Here is a 15588-nt window from a genome sequence, read left to right on the forward strand (position 1 = left end):
CTACTCTTTTCTCCTGCACCATACTTTCTTTCTTTTAATCATGTTTGTAAATGTATGCAATAAAGTAATAATATATCATAAGCGGCCTGGCAGTCTTTGTAGGTTTTGTCCTCTTTAAGAGTAGTAGTTCGCTATGTCAAAGATCATAGTGTTCCTGAAAACTTGAAAACTGTATAAAATATGTTGTCTTCTAGTAATAATGTAACGCCCCAGAGGTGCATTACCACTTCTGCGCCTTGCTACTATCTGGTTAACCTAGTGTCATGTCATTTATGTATTTATTTCCAGGTCCTGTACAATGTGCATTCATACTCTTGTTATGTAACTGTTTAATTGTAATATGCCTGGTTCACCAGCATGTGGCGGCAAACACGGCAGAGCTATCTCACAGAGAATGGAGCTTTTCCTTCCATTCTAACGCCCCCCTCTGTGGTGTGGTGGGTGTGTCCCACTTGCTGCAGGGAGGGTGAAGTTCTAGTTAGAAGTCAGAGTGGAGAGGACCCCCTGCTAGGGGAAGGAAGCAGAAACATGTCCCTGTTGGACAAGCCCTGTCTGGACCAGCTGGAGAACCCTCATCTCAGCTGGACATGGAGGCAGAAGTAATAAGCATCAGAAGCCAGAAGTAAAGTTCCCTGGACAGTTTAGAGTCAGACTACAAAGTTAAGTACAACACCCAGAGAAAGCTAAGTTATACAGCTATCCTGTCAACACAGCAGAGCCAGAGAGCAACAGACGTAGCAGAGAGGAGTTTTCCTGCCACCGTTCATGCTAACGCCTGCTGGAACCTAGACAAAGCCTGCAACTGTTTGGAGAAACGTTTATTGAAAGTAAAGCTGGTATGAACTTCATCACAAGGTCTGGAGTCAAGTTATTTCTTCATCCCCTACTACTACTACCCCTTTTTTCTGCTTTCGGAAGGCAACGCCTGGGGTCCAGCATATCCAGGAAAGAGCACAGTGACACGTGGACAGAACCTTAAGGGACATTGTAGGCCAACCTACACCGCTCTGGCATTTCTACACTTGGGTACTATCTACCATATCACGACAAACATGTACTTTAACCTCTTCAGGACACATGACGTACCGGTATGGCATGTTGTCCTGGTACTTAAAGGGTTTCTACCACTTCGTTTTCACATAATTAGCTTTCAGACACTAGCGATCCGCTAGTGTCTGCTCTGCCAAACAATCCTAATATAACAGCTTTTAGGGCAGCCGTTTCGCTAAAAAAAGAACTTATATTGATATACTAATGAGCCTCTAGGTGCTATGGGGGCGTCATTAGCACCTAGAGGCTCGGTCTACCTTCACAAAATGCCGCCGCCCAGCGCGTTCCTCCAGCCCGCCCATCTCCTCTGGAATGCGATCAAGCGGACGAATTCTTGCGCATGCGCCGTGCGCGTCTGTATTCGGCGCATGCGCAGTGAATGTCTGACCGCTTCCCTGCTCAGACATCTCCACTGCGCCTGCGCCGATGACGTCATAGTGCTCCGAGGAACAGGCGCAGTGGAGATGTCTGTGCAGGAAAGCGGTCAGACATTCACTGCGCATGTGCCGAATACAGATGCGCACGGCGCATGCGCCAGAATTCATCCGCTTGATCGCATTCCGGAGGGGATGGGCGGGCTGGAGGGACGCGCTGGGCGGCGACATTTTGTGAAGGTAGACCGAGCCTCTAGGTGCTAATGACGCCCCCATAGCACCTAGAGGCTCATTAGCATATCAATATAAGTTCAATTTTTAGCGAAACGGCAGGACAATAAACTGTTATATTAGGATTGTTTGGGAGAGCAGACACTAGCAGATCGCTAGTGTCTGAAAGCTAATTATGTGAAAATGAAGTGTTAGAAACCCTTTAAGGACACATGACGTACCGGTACGTCATGTGTATTTCCGATCACCGCCGCCCGGCGGGCGGTGATCGGAACAAGGTGCCTGATCAAATCATTGAGCAGGCACCTTGGCTAAATGCGCAGGGGGGTCCCGTGACCCCCCGTGTCGGCGATCGCCGCAAACCGCAGGTCAATTCAGACCTGCGGTTTGCGGCTTTTACTTGCAGTTGCGGCGGCGGCGGGCGGTGCCATCAGGTCCCCATGCGGCTATAGGGGGGACCCGATGGCATGGAAGGCAGCACGATGCCTAAGGAAGGCATCGCGCTGCCTTCCGGTGACGAGTCTGTGAGATCCAGCCCCCTGGATCTCACAGGCAGGAAGCTGTATGAGTAATACACACTGTATTACTCATACAGCCAATGCATTCCAATACAGAAGTATTGGAATGCATTGTAAAGGGATTAGACCCACAAAAGTTCAAGTCCCAAAGTGGGACAAAAAAATAAAGTGAAAAAAAAGTTGAAAAAATAAAGTTTCCTCCCAAAAAATTACAAGTAAAAATAAACAAAAACGTAATTTTCCCCAAATAAAGTTAAAAAATTTTTGTAAAAATTAGGGAGAAAAAAAAGTATACATATTGGGTATCGCCACGTCCGTATCGACCGGCTCTATAAATATATCACATGACCTAACCCCTCAGATGAACACTGTACAAAATTAAAGATAAAAACTGTGCTAAATAAACAATTTTTTTGTCACTTTACATCACAAAAAGTACAACAGCAAGCGATCAAAAAGGCGTTTGCCCACCAAAATAGTACCAATCTAACCGTCACCTGATCCCACAAAAAATGAGACCCTACCTAAGATAATCGCCCAAAAAATAAAAAAACTATGGCTCAGAATATGGAGACACTAAAACATCATTTTTTTTGTTTTAATAAAACTGTTATTGTGTGAAACTTACATAAATAAAAAAAAAAGTTTACATATTAGGTATCGCCGCATCCGTATCGACCGGCTCTATAAAAATATCACATGACCTAACCCCTCAGATGAACACCATAAAAAATAAAAACTGTGCTAAATAAACCATTTTTTGTCACCTTACATCACAAAAAGTGTAATATCAAGCGATCAAAAAGTCACACGCACCCCAACATAGTTCCAATCAAACCGTCATCTCCTCCCGCAAAAAATGAGACCCTACCTAAGATAATCGCCCAAAAACTGAAAAAACTATGGCTCTCAGAATATGGAGACACTAAAACATGATATTTTTTTTGTTTCAAAAATATTATTGTGTAAAACTTACATAACTTAAAAAAAAGTATACATATTAGGTATCGCCGCGTCCGTATCAACCGGCTATATAAAAATATCACATGAACTAACCCCTCAGATGAACACCGTAAAAAATGTAAAATAAAAACTGTGCTAAATAAACCATTTTTTGTCACCTTACATCACAAAAAGTGTAATAGCAAGCGATCAAAAAGTCACACATACACCAAAATAGTGCCAATAAAACCGTCATCTCATCCCGCAAAAATCATACCCTACCTAAGGTAATTGCCCAAAAACTGCAAAAATTATGGCTCTCAGACTATGGAAACACTAAAACATGATTTTTTTTGCTTCAAAAATGAAATCATTGTGTAAAACTTACATAAATGAAAAAAAGTATTCATATTAGGTATCGCCGCGTCCGTATCGACCGGCTCTATAAAAATATCACATGACCTAACCCCTCAGATGAACACCGTAAAAAATTTAAAATTAAAACTGTGCTAAATAAACCATTTTTTGTCACCTTACATCACAAAAAGTGTAATAGCAAGCGATCAAAAAGTCACACATACACCAAAATAGTGCCAATAAAACCGTCATCTCATCCCGCAAAAATCATACCCTACCTAAGGTAATTGCCCAAAAACTGAAAAAATTATGGCTCTCAGACTATGAAAACACTAAAACATGATTTTTTTTGCTTCAAAAATGAAATCATTGTGTAAAACTTACATAAATAAAAAAAAGTATTCATATTAGGTATCGCAGCGTCCGTAATAACTTTCTCTATAAAAATATCACATGACCTAAACCCTAAGATGAATACCGTAAAAAAAACAAAAAAAAAAGGTGTAAAAAAAGCAATTTTTTGTCACCTTATATCAGTGTAATAGCAAGCGATCAAAAAGTCACACACACCCCAAAATAGTACCAATCAAACCGTCATCTCATCCCGCAAAAAATGAGACCCTACCTAAGATAATCGCCCAAAAACTGAAAAAACTATGGCTCTCAGAATATGGAGACACTAAAACATGATTTTTTTTTGGTTTCAAAAATATTATTGTGTAAAACTTACATAAATAGAAAAAAAAAGTATAGATATTAGGTATTGCCGCGTCCGTGACAACCTGGTCTATAAAAATACCACATGATCTAACCTGTCAGATGAATGTTGTAAATAACAAAAAATAAAAACGGTGCCAAAACAGCTATTTCTTGTTACCTTGCCTCACAAAATGTGAAATATAGAGCAACCAAAAATCATATGTAACCTAAACTAGTACCAACAAAACTTCCACCCTATCACGTAGTTCTAAAATGGGGTCACTTTTTTGGAGTTTCTACTCTAGGGGTGCATCAAATGGGACATGGTGTCAAAAAAAACAGCCCAGCAAAATCTGCCTTCCAAAAACCATATGGCATTCCTTTCCTTCTGCGCCCTGGCGTGTGCCTGTACAGCAGTTTATGACCACATATGGGGTGTTTCTGTAAACTACAGAATCAGGGCCATAAATATTGAGTTTGGTTTGGCTGTTAACCCTTGCTTTGTAACTGGAAAAAAATTATAAAAATGGAAAATCTGCCCAAAAAGTGAAATTTTGAAATTGTATCTCTATTTTCCATTAATTCTTGTGGAACACCTAAAGTGTTAACAAAGTTTGTAAGATCAGTTTTAAATACCTTGAGGGGTGTAGTTTCTTAGATGGGGTCACTTTTATGGAGTTTCTACTCTAGGGGTGCATCAAGGGGGCTTCAAGTGGGACATGGTGTCAAAAAAACCAGTCCAGCACAACCTGCCTTCCAAAAACCGTATGGCATTCCTTTCCTTCTACGCCCTGCCGTGTGCCCGTACAGCGGTTTACGACCACATATGGGGTGTTTCTGTAAACTACAGAATCAGGGCCATAAATATTGAGTTTGGTTTGGCTGTTAACCCTTGCTTTGTAACTGAAAAAAAATGATTAAAATAGAAAATCTTCCAAAAAAAGTGAAATTTTGAAATTGTATCTCTATTTTCCATTAATTCTTGTGGAACACCTAAAGGGTTAACAAAGTTTGTAAAATCAGTTTTGAATACCTTGAGGGGTGTAGTTTCTAGAATGGTGTAATTTTTGGGTGGTTTCTATTATGTAAGCCTCGCAAAGTGACTTCAGACCTGAACTGGTCCCTAAAAATTGGGTTTTTGAAAATTTCAGAAAAATTTCAAGATTTGCTTCTAAACTTCTAAGCCTTGTAACATCCCCAAAAAATAAAATATCATTCCCAAAATAATCCAAACATGAAGTAGACATATGGGGAATGTAAAGTAATAACTATTTTTTGAGGTATTACTATGTATTATAGAAGTAGAGAAATTGAAACTTGGAAATTTGAAATCTTTTACAAATTTTTGGTAAATGTGGTATTTTTTTATAAATAAAAATAATTTTTTTTTACTTCATTTTACCAATGTCATGAAGTACAATATGTGAATAAAAATCAATCTCAGAATGGCCTGGATAAGTCAAAGCATTTTAAAGTTATCACCACTTAAAGTGACACTGGTCAGATTTGCAAAAAATGGCCTGGTCCTTAAGGTGAAATAAGGCTGTGTCCCAAAGGGGTTAAGGGACCATTTGCCGTGCGCCCGCCGACTGCAATAACTGAATATAATTACATCACTACCACTTCTCATGCAAGATACTGGTACATTATTAGAAGCGATAAGTCTCTTTAATCAGTTTTTCCTACTATATCAAACATGCTAATTAAGCTTTATTGCAGATGTTGTCTTCTAGTAATATCTGAATATAATTACATCACTACCACTTCTCATTCAAAAATCGGTACATTATTAGAAGTGGTAAGTGTTTTTTTCCTACTCATTCTGAACATGTTAATTATACTTTTTTTGTATGTGTAATGACCAAGAGTGCCATTACCACTTCTGCACCCCGCTACTATCTCCTATGGTTAACCTAATGTTATTCTGTGTATTTATTGCAGGGCCGTCACACTGTGCATATCTATTTATTGTAACTGTTATGTTCAAATGTCATTTACCTGGTTCACAAGAAGGTGGTAGCAAGCATGGCAGAGCAACATTTACATAGAGTGGAACCTTCTTTCCATTCTAACCCTCTCTCCAAGGAAGGGAGGAGACTAGTTAGAGTCAGTCTAGCTTACCCTCTGCTAGGGGAAGGAAGAAAGGGCTGGGCACGTTGCCGTTGGATATGCCCCAGCTAAGCCCAGCAAGCCAGCTAGAGCACCTTTAGCTCTACTGGACATGGAGGCCAAAGCTTAAAGCCTCAGAAGCCAAGAGAAGTGTTCCCTGGGCAAATGTAGAGACAGAACAGACTACAAAGTGAAGTACAGCATAAAGAAGAAGCTGAGTTCCATAGCCAGCCTGTCAGTACAGCAGAGCCAGAGAGCAACAGATGTAGCAGAGAGGAGGTTGCCTGCCACAGTTTATGCTAAAGGCTGCTGGGAAGCAAGACAAAGTCTGTAAATCGTTTGGAGAAACGTTTATTCAAGTAAAGCTGCTTTTCAACTTCATCACGAGGTCTGGACTTCATTTATTTCTTCATCCCCTTCATCAACTACCCCCTTTGTCTGCTTCAGAGCCAACGCCTGGGGTTTCAGCGTATCCAGGTAGGAGAACCGTGACACATGCACAAAACATTAAGGGACATTATAGGCCACCCTATACCACTCGGACATTCCTACACCTGGGTACCAACACCATTTCTTAGAGGGACTGCGTCCCGTTGTTGCTTCACTGCAACTGGCGTCAGAAGAGACTTATCTCATCTTAAAGGGACCCCTTGCAGACCTCGCCTCTGTTGCATATGTCATGAATAAACCATGGAGCTAAATGCATAAATTCTGTGGTAATGGCTAATGGACTTAGAGTGATTCCATTGAGTAATTAGTGTTGTGAATTTAGTGTAATTGTGGTAAAGGAAAATAAGGTAATTCCAGCACTCCAAAAGGTAAGTATGTAAACAGAGGTTTAGTTTCATGTGGATACACATCTGATGTTGCTACATTACAGCAATTCGATAAATGACTCCAATAGTATTCTTTAGTTGAACATGGCACCATGGTCCTATGCTCGAGTCCAACCAAGGAAAACATCTGCATGGCTTTGTTTGGGTTTCCTCTCATACTCTCCAAAGACATACAGGGAGTGCAGAATTATTAGGCAAATGAGTATTTTGACCACATCATCCTCTTTATGCATGTTGTCTTACTCCAAGCTGTATAGGCTCGAAAGCCTACTACCAATTAAGCATATTAGGTGATGTGCATCTCTGTAATGAGAAGGGGTGTGGTCTAATGACATCAACACCCTATATTAGGTGTGCATAATTATTAGGCAACTTCCTTTCCTTTGGCAAAATGGGTCAAAAGAAGGACTTGACAGGCTCAGAAAAGTCAAAAATAGTGAGATATCTTGCAGAGGGATGCAGCACTCTTAAAATTGCAAAGCTTCTGAAGCGTGATCATCGAACAATCAAGCGTTTCATTCAAAATAGTCAACAGGGTCGCAAGAAGCGTGTGGAAAAACCAAGGCGCAAAATAAGTCAAGCGTGCAGCTGCCAAGATGCCACTTGCCCCCAGTTTGGCCATATTTCAGAGCTGCAACATCACTGGAGTGCCCAAAAGCACAAGGTGTGCAATACTCAGAGACATGGCCAAGGTAAGAAAGGCTGAAAGACGACCACCACTGAACAAGACACACAAGCTGAAACGTCAAGACTGGGCCAAGAAATATCTCAAGACTGATTTTTCTAAGGTTTTATGGACTGATGAAATGAGAGTGAGTCTTGATGGGCCAGATGGATGGGCCCGTGGCTGGATTGGTAAAGGGCAGAGAGCTCCAGTCCGACTCAGACGCCAGCAAGGTGGAGGTGGAGTACTGGTTTGGGCTGGTATCATCAAAGATGAGCTTGTGGGGCCTTTTCGGGTTGAGGATGGAGTCAAGCTCAACTCCCAGTCCTACTGCCAGTTTCTGGAAGACACCTTCTTCAAGCAGTGGTACAGGAAGAAGTCTGCATCCTTCAAGAAAAACATGATTTTCATGCAGGACAATGCTCCATCACACGCGTCCAAGTACTCCACAGCGTGGCTGGCAAGAAAGGGTATAAAAGAAGAAAATCTAATGACATGGCCTCCTTGTTCACCTGATCTGAACCCCATTGAGAACCTGTGGTCCATCATCAAATGTGAGATTTACAAGGAGGGAAAACAGTACACCTCTCTGAACAGTGTCTGGGAGGCTGTGGTTGCTGCTGCACGCAATGTTGATGGTGAACAGATCAAAACACTGACAGAATCCATGGATGGCAGGCTTTTGAGTGTCCTTGCAAAGAAAGGTGGCTATATTGGTCACTGATTTGTTTTTGTTTTGTTTTTGAATGTCAGAAATGTATATTTGTGAATGTTGAGATGTTATATTGGTTTCCCTGGTAAAAATAAATAATTGAAATGGGTATATATTTGTTTTTTGCTAAGTTGCCTAATAATTATGCACAGTAATAGTCACCTGCACACACAGATATCCCCCTAAAATAGCTAAAACTAAAAACAAACTAAAAACTACTTCCAAAAATATTCAGCTTTGATATTAATGAGTTTTTTGGGTTCATTGAGAACATGGTTGTTGTTCAATAACAAAATTAATCCTCAAAAATACAACTTGCCTAATAATTCTGCACTCCCTGTACAGATAGGGAAGTTTAGATTGTGAGCTCTACTGGGGGCAGCGAGTGATAATGTCTGTAAAGCGCTGCAGTATTTCAATGCTATATTAGTGAATAAAATGAATTTGTTTAATAAAATAGCATTTTTGTAATTGTTGTATTTGCAACTTTTTATTTTAAAACTGTCTAAGGGATCTTCACATGAGTGTGTCCCTTGCGGGAATCACGCTCCGTGTGAGAGAGGGATCCTGTGGTCTGTACTACAGAAGCACAAGGCATTTTCATGATTGATACTGCTGTGTGCCTTCGCATGACCTTAATGATACAGGATCATACACAGCTTTATGTCAGTATGATTTTGTTACAGAAATGTCACGCAGAGGCACACAGCAGTATCAATCATGATAATACTGTGCGCTTCTGTAGTCCAGACTGCACGATCCCTCTCTCTCACACGGAGCGTGATTCCTGCAAGGGACACACTCGTGTAAAAAAAGAGCCCTAAGCAAAAGGTGTTGCTGCTTTAATTTCATGTCATCTCTAGTAGTGATGGACGAACATCGGCCAGGACGGTTCGCGAACTCGGTCAAATGTTCGCGAACCGCAAGTTCGCGGCTGGCCCCATTCACTTTAATGGCAGGCGAACCTGAAAAACCTTCGGCTCATATTTGCAGCCACCAAATACTTAGTAGAAGTGTACAAATAGTCCCATAACATGGACAGTGACATACTAGAAGGGGATCAATGACAAAAATTCCAACAAAAAAATATGTATCTTAATCAGGGGACATTTTTATGCGTCTTAAAGGGAAATTCTCTGAAATGTGCCGTATTGGAGCCAAGAAATGTTTTATTTTAGGCCACGGCAGTACGGGCCTTAAAAATTAGGCATTCACCTGACATAAAATAAATTCTATAAAGATAAAAAGGTAAAAGCTGGGCTGAACACTCAAAAATTGGAATACTGCATATGTACCAGGTGATATGTTAAAATATTAAAAATATTAAAATTATTTATTCCCTGCAAGGCACATACAATAAAAATCAACTATAAACTGACATATAATGACATGTACTGACATATAAGTCCTAAAATATACTCTGCATTGAATGGATGCAAATAAACCAAATGTAACGATAGGCTGCAATATATTCCCACATCAAGGGGTTAAATTACTCGAATAAGCAGAATCAACAATGTTTGGTATATCTTTCCACCTCAGGTTTAAATGGTGAGTGTGTGTACACACCTGAAGTTCAGTTGCCAGTATCATTAATTAATCAACAGGTGTGTTAATCGATCTGCAGGAAAAATACCCCCACTATTCCAGGTCAGATTAACAAACTGTGAGGCAGTCATACAATAAGGCGGTATGGCAGTAAAGCTTGCGGTGTATAATTGCCTTTATCCACCGAAATATTTCTTCAAAGAAGGCGGTGGATAAAGGCAATAATACAGTTATACAGTTGCTCATCCGTAAATACAGCATTTTGGGGTTTCTACTATACCCCTTCCTCAGTGGGCCCGTTCACAAAGGATATTTACAGCAATAGAAGCCGTCCGGAAAGGTAAAAAACGTTTTTGGCAGCGTGGTAGAGTGGGACGCCACGAATACACCGCAAGCTTTTCTGCCATACCGCCTTATTGTATGACTGCCTCACAGTTTGTTAATCTGACCTGGAATAGTGTGGGTATTTTTACTGCAGATGGATTAACACACCTGTTGATTAATTAATGATACTGGTAACTGAACTTCAGGTGTGTACACACACTCACCATTTAAACCTGAGGTGGGGAAAGATATACCAAACATTGTTGATTCCTGCTCATTTGAGTAATTTAACCCCTTGATGTGGGAATATATTGCAGCCTATCGTTACATTTGGTTTATTTGGATCCACTCAATGCAGAGTATATTTTAGGACTTATATGTCAGTATATGTCATTATATGTCAGTTTATAGTTGATTTTTATTGCACATAAAAGAACAAGTAAGTATGTGGCTGAAGGTCTATTAGACGGTCAATGGATCAATTTTACTGAAGGCCAGTACAAATACAGGTCAAATACATATGTTTAAAATAACTAAAAATATAAAATTCGATTCGATTCAAGAGTTCCATGGCAAATTGTGCCAGCTCTGGCCACAGGTCAAGCCTGCCCACCCAGTAGTCCAGGGGTTCATCGCTTCTCAGAGCGTCCACATCGGCCGTTAACCCAATGTAGTCGGACACCTGTCAGTCTAGGCGTTCCCTGAGGCTGGATCCGGAGGGCGGCTATCGATGGGTTTTGCCTGCAAGAATTATCTCATATCTGAAGTGACCAACACATCTTCAAACCGCCCTCTTATTGCAGGCGCTGTTGGATTGGTACCCGCAACTGTTTCTCTGTGAGTGGAAATTCCTCTGCCAGCGCCCGCAAAAGCAGAGTGCAGCATTTCTCAAAGCAAGGCCTGGAAGTGCTGCATTCTGAATAAGCCCCCCAGAGCATTTAGCTTGGGGGGCATAGGCACCTCAGTTATATATGTAGGCTAGGTATATATAGGTACGTTTTTATGTGTTTATATGAGTGGGGATATATATGTGTGTGTGTATATATATATATATATATATACATATATGTGTGGGATATATGTATATCTATATGTATAGGTAGTGCCTTCTCTCTCCCCCCCCCCCCTCTTCTCTCTCTTTTCCCGCTCTTTTGTTTTAGGGTACCTGTAAAGGTGTTCTGAGGTAACCGGTTTTTTCCTGTTCTGGGATGTTGACTGGCTGAAGAATCATGGAAGCTGATTGGTGGAGAGCGGTTGCTGGGGGAGAATTCCGGAGATTTAATTTTTTCTGCTGATTGCGGCGGGAATCTTGTCCCCTTTATATTGCAGCTGCTCCGGTGGTTCGTGGCCAGTCTGAAGAGTCAAGAGGAGCATCGCCCCCCCTCCCCCCCCCCCCCTTTTAAAAAAAAAAAAAATTTTGTCGCTTTGCTGAGTTAGTGGGGCAGAATCACTTAGTGTAGCTGGGTGGATGTAGTTCTAATTAATTGATTATGCTTATGAGTTATTGAATTAATTATTTATTGGAGAAGTATTTATAATTATTTAATTATTTACGATAATTTATTCTGGTGTTAAATTAATTAAAGGGCTTCTGTCACCCCACTAAAGTCTTTTTTTTTTTTTGGGCTAGTTAAATTACTTATATTGCGATATATGAAAATATAATGGTCTTACTTACTTTGATTCAGCAGTTTCTTCTAAAAACAAACTTTTATAATATGTAAATTAGGTCTCTACCAGCAAGTAGGGCGGCTACTTGCTGGTAGCAGCTGCAGAAAACCGCCCCCTCCTCGTGTTGATTGACAGGGCCAGCCGGGATCTCCTCCTCCGGCCAGCCCTGTCGGCATTTCAAAAATCGCGCGCCTGTGTTCATTCGGCGCAGGCGCTCTGAGATGAGGAGGCTCGACTCCTCAGCACTCCCTCAGTGCGCCTGCGCCGATGACGTCTTCTATTTCGGTGATGTCATCGGCGCAGGCGCACTGAGGGAGTTCTGAGGAGACGAGCCTCCTCATCTCAGAGCGCCTGCGCCGAATGAACACAGGCGCGCGATTTTTGAAATCCCGACAAGCTGGCTGGAGGAGGAGATCCCGGCTGGCCCTGTCAATCAACACGACGAGGGGGCGGTTTTCTGCAGCTGCTACCAGCAAGTAGCCGCCCTACTTGCTGGTAGAGACCTAATTTACATATTATAAAACTTCGTTTTTAGAAGAAACTGCTGAATCAAAGTAAGTAACATCATTATATTTTCATATATCGCAGGATAAGTAATTTAACTAGCCCAAAAAAAAAAATGACTTTAGTGGGGTGACAGAAGCCCTTTAAGGTAAACCATAATAAAGCATTGCGGCCATTGTTTATCCAACCCAGATTGTGATGTCTTATTTATTGTTAGTAAGTTCTTATGAGGAGGGTGCGATGTGCCTCCATGCCAGCCCTCTGTGATGCTGGTAACATGTCCGCCATTTTGTGTTTGTACCGGGGGTCTAAGTACGTTGCCACCCAATACTGGTCCTCGCCCTTTATGCTTTTTATACGGGGGTCCCTCTTCAAACACTATTTAACCGCTTGCCGTCACACTAACGCCGATAGGCGTCAGTGCGGCGGCTCTCTCAGGTCTCGATGACGCCTATAGGCGTCATCTCGCGAGACCCGAGATTTCCTGTGAACGCGCGCTCACAGGATCGCGAGGTAAACAAGTTGATCTACAGCCTGCCAGCAGCGATCATTTGCTAGCCGGCTGTAGATGCGATTTTTTTAACATCAGAAAGGTATATTAGACGCTGTTTTGTTAACAGCGTCTGATATACCTGCTACTTGGTCCTCTGGTGGTACCTTTTGCTTGGATCAACCACCAGAGGACACAGGCAGCTCTGTAAGTAGCACCAAGCACCACACTACACTACACCCCCCCCCCCTGTCACTTATTAACCCCTTATTAACCCCTGATCACCCCATATAGACTCCCTGATCACCCCCCTGTCATTGATCACCCCCCTGTAAGGCTCCATTCAGAAGTCCGTATGTATTTTGCGGTTCCGCAAAACATGGACACCGGCAATGTGCTTTCCGCATTTTGCGGATCCGCACATTGCCAGAACTACAGGGAGTACAGAATTATTAGGCAAGTTGTATTTTTGAGGATTAATTTTATTATTGAACAACAACCATGTTCTCAATGAACCCAAAAAACTCATTAATATCAAAGCTGAATATTTTTGGAAGTAGTTTTTAGTTTGTTTTTAGTCTTAGCTATTTTAGGGGGATATCTGTGTGTGCAGGTGACTATTACTGTGCATAATTATTAGGCAACTTAACAAAAAACAAATATATACCCATTTCAATTATTTATTTTTACCAGTGAAACCAATATAACATCTCAACATTCACAAATATACATTTCTGACATTCAAAAACAAAACAAAAACAAATCAGTGACCAATATAGCCACCTTTCTTTGCAAGGACACTCAAAAGCCTGCCATCCATGGATTCTGTCAGTGTTTTGATCTGTTCACCATCAACATTGCGTGCAGCAGCAACCACAGCCTCCCGGACACTGTTCAGAGAGGTGTACTGTTTTCCCTCCTTGTAAATCTCACATTTGATGATGGACCACAGATTCTCAATGGGGTTCATATCAGGTGAACAAAGAGGCCATGTCATTAGATTTTCTTCTTTTATATCCTTTCTTGCCAGCCACGCTGTGGAGTACTTGGACGCGTGTGATGGAGCATTGTCCTGCATGAAAATCATGTTTTTCTTGAAGGATGCAGACTTCTTCCTGTACCACTGCTTGAAGAAGGTGTCTTCCAGAAACTGGCAGTAGGACTGGGAGTTGAGCTTGACTCCATCCTCAACCCGAAAAGGCCCCACAAGCTCATCTTTGATGATACCAGCCCAAACCAGTACTCCACCTCCACCTTGCTGGCGTCTGAGTCGGACTGGAGCTCTCTGCCCTTTACCAATCCAGCCACGGGCCCATCCATCTGGCCCATCAAGACTCACTCTCATTTCATCAGTCCATAAAACCTTAGAAAAATCAGTCTTGAGATATTTCTTGGCCCAGTCTTGACGTTTCAGCTTGTGTGTCTTGTTCAGTGGTGGTCGTCTTTCAGCCTTTCTTACCTTGGCCATGTCTCTGAGTATTGCACACCTTGTGCTTTTGGGCACTCCAGTGATGTTGCAGCTCTGAAATATGGCCAAACTGGTGGCAAGTGGCATCTTGGCAGCTGCACGCTTGACTTTTCTCAGTTCATGGGCAGTTATTTTGCGCCTTGGTTTTTCCACACGCTTCTTGCGACCCTGTTGACTATTTTGAATGAAACGCTTGATTGTTCGATGATCACGCTTCAGAAGCTTTGCAATTTTAAGAGTGCTGCATCCCTCTGCAAGATATCTCACTATTTTTGACTTTTCTGAGCCTGTCAAGTCCTTCTTTTGACCCATTTTGCCAAAGGAAAGGAAGTTGCCTAATAATTATGCACACCTAATATAGGGTGTTGATGTCATTAGACCACACCCCTTCTCATTACAGAGATGCACATCACCAAATATGCTTAATTGGTAGTAGGCTTTCGAGCCTATACAGCTTGGAGTAAGACAACATGCATAAAGAGGATGATGTGGTTAAAATACTCATTTGCCTAATAATTCTGTACACAGTGTATATAGAAAATGCCTTTTCTTGTACAATTGCGGACAAAAATAGGACATGTTCTATATTTTTGTGGAACGGAAGTGCGGACTCGGAAGTGCAGATCCGCAATTCTGGATCCGAGCGGGACAAAGTCTGTCCCCATAGAAATTAATGGGTCCGCAAATGCGGAACAGAATTGCGGATGTGTGAATGGGGCCTAAGGGTCCCTTATCACCGCCAGTTAGTTAGCTACTTGTTAGGTAGTTAGCGCCCAGCCCACCGCACCGCAGTCACTGATTAGTCGCTGATAAGCGTCATCGCTGTCGCTAATCAGCACTAGTACTATATAGTATCTGTAAGTGATCAAGACTGATCGCAATCAGATCTATATCAGTACATTAGGGTCACCTTAGACTCTACAAAAAACGCAGTGTTCGCCCGATCAGGCCTGATCTTGTGCGCACACTTGCGTTCAGTCCACCCCACCGCAGTGACAGAATTATTTTTTTCTGATCACTGCAAAAACACCGTAAAATCGCTGCGGCACTATAACGATCACTTGAGCTTTTTGGATCTTGATTAGCGATCG

Source organism: Bufo bufo, chromosome 2 (assembly GCF_905171765.1).
Source record: "Bufo bufo chromosome 2, aBufBuf1.1, whole genome shotgun sequence".
Taxonomy (NCBI): Eukaryota; Metazoa; Chordata; class Amphibia; order Anura; family Bufonidae; genus Bufo; species Bufo bufo.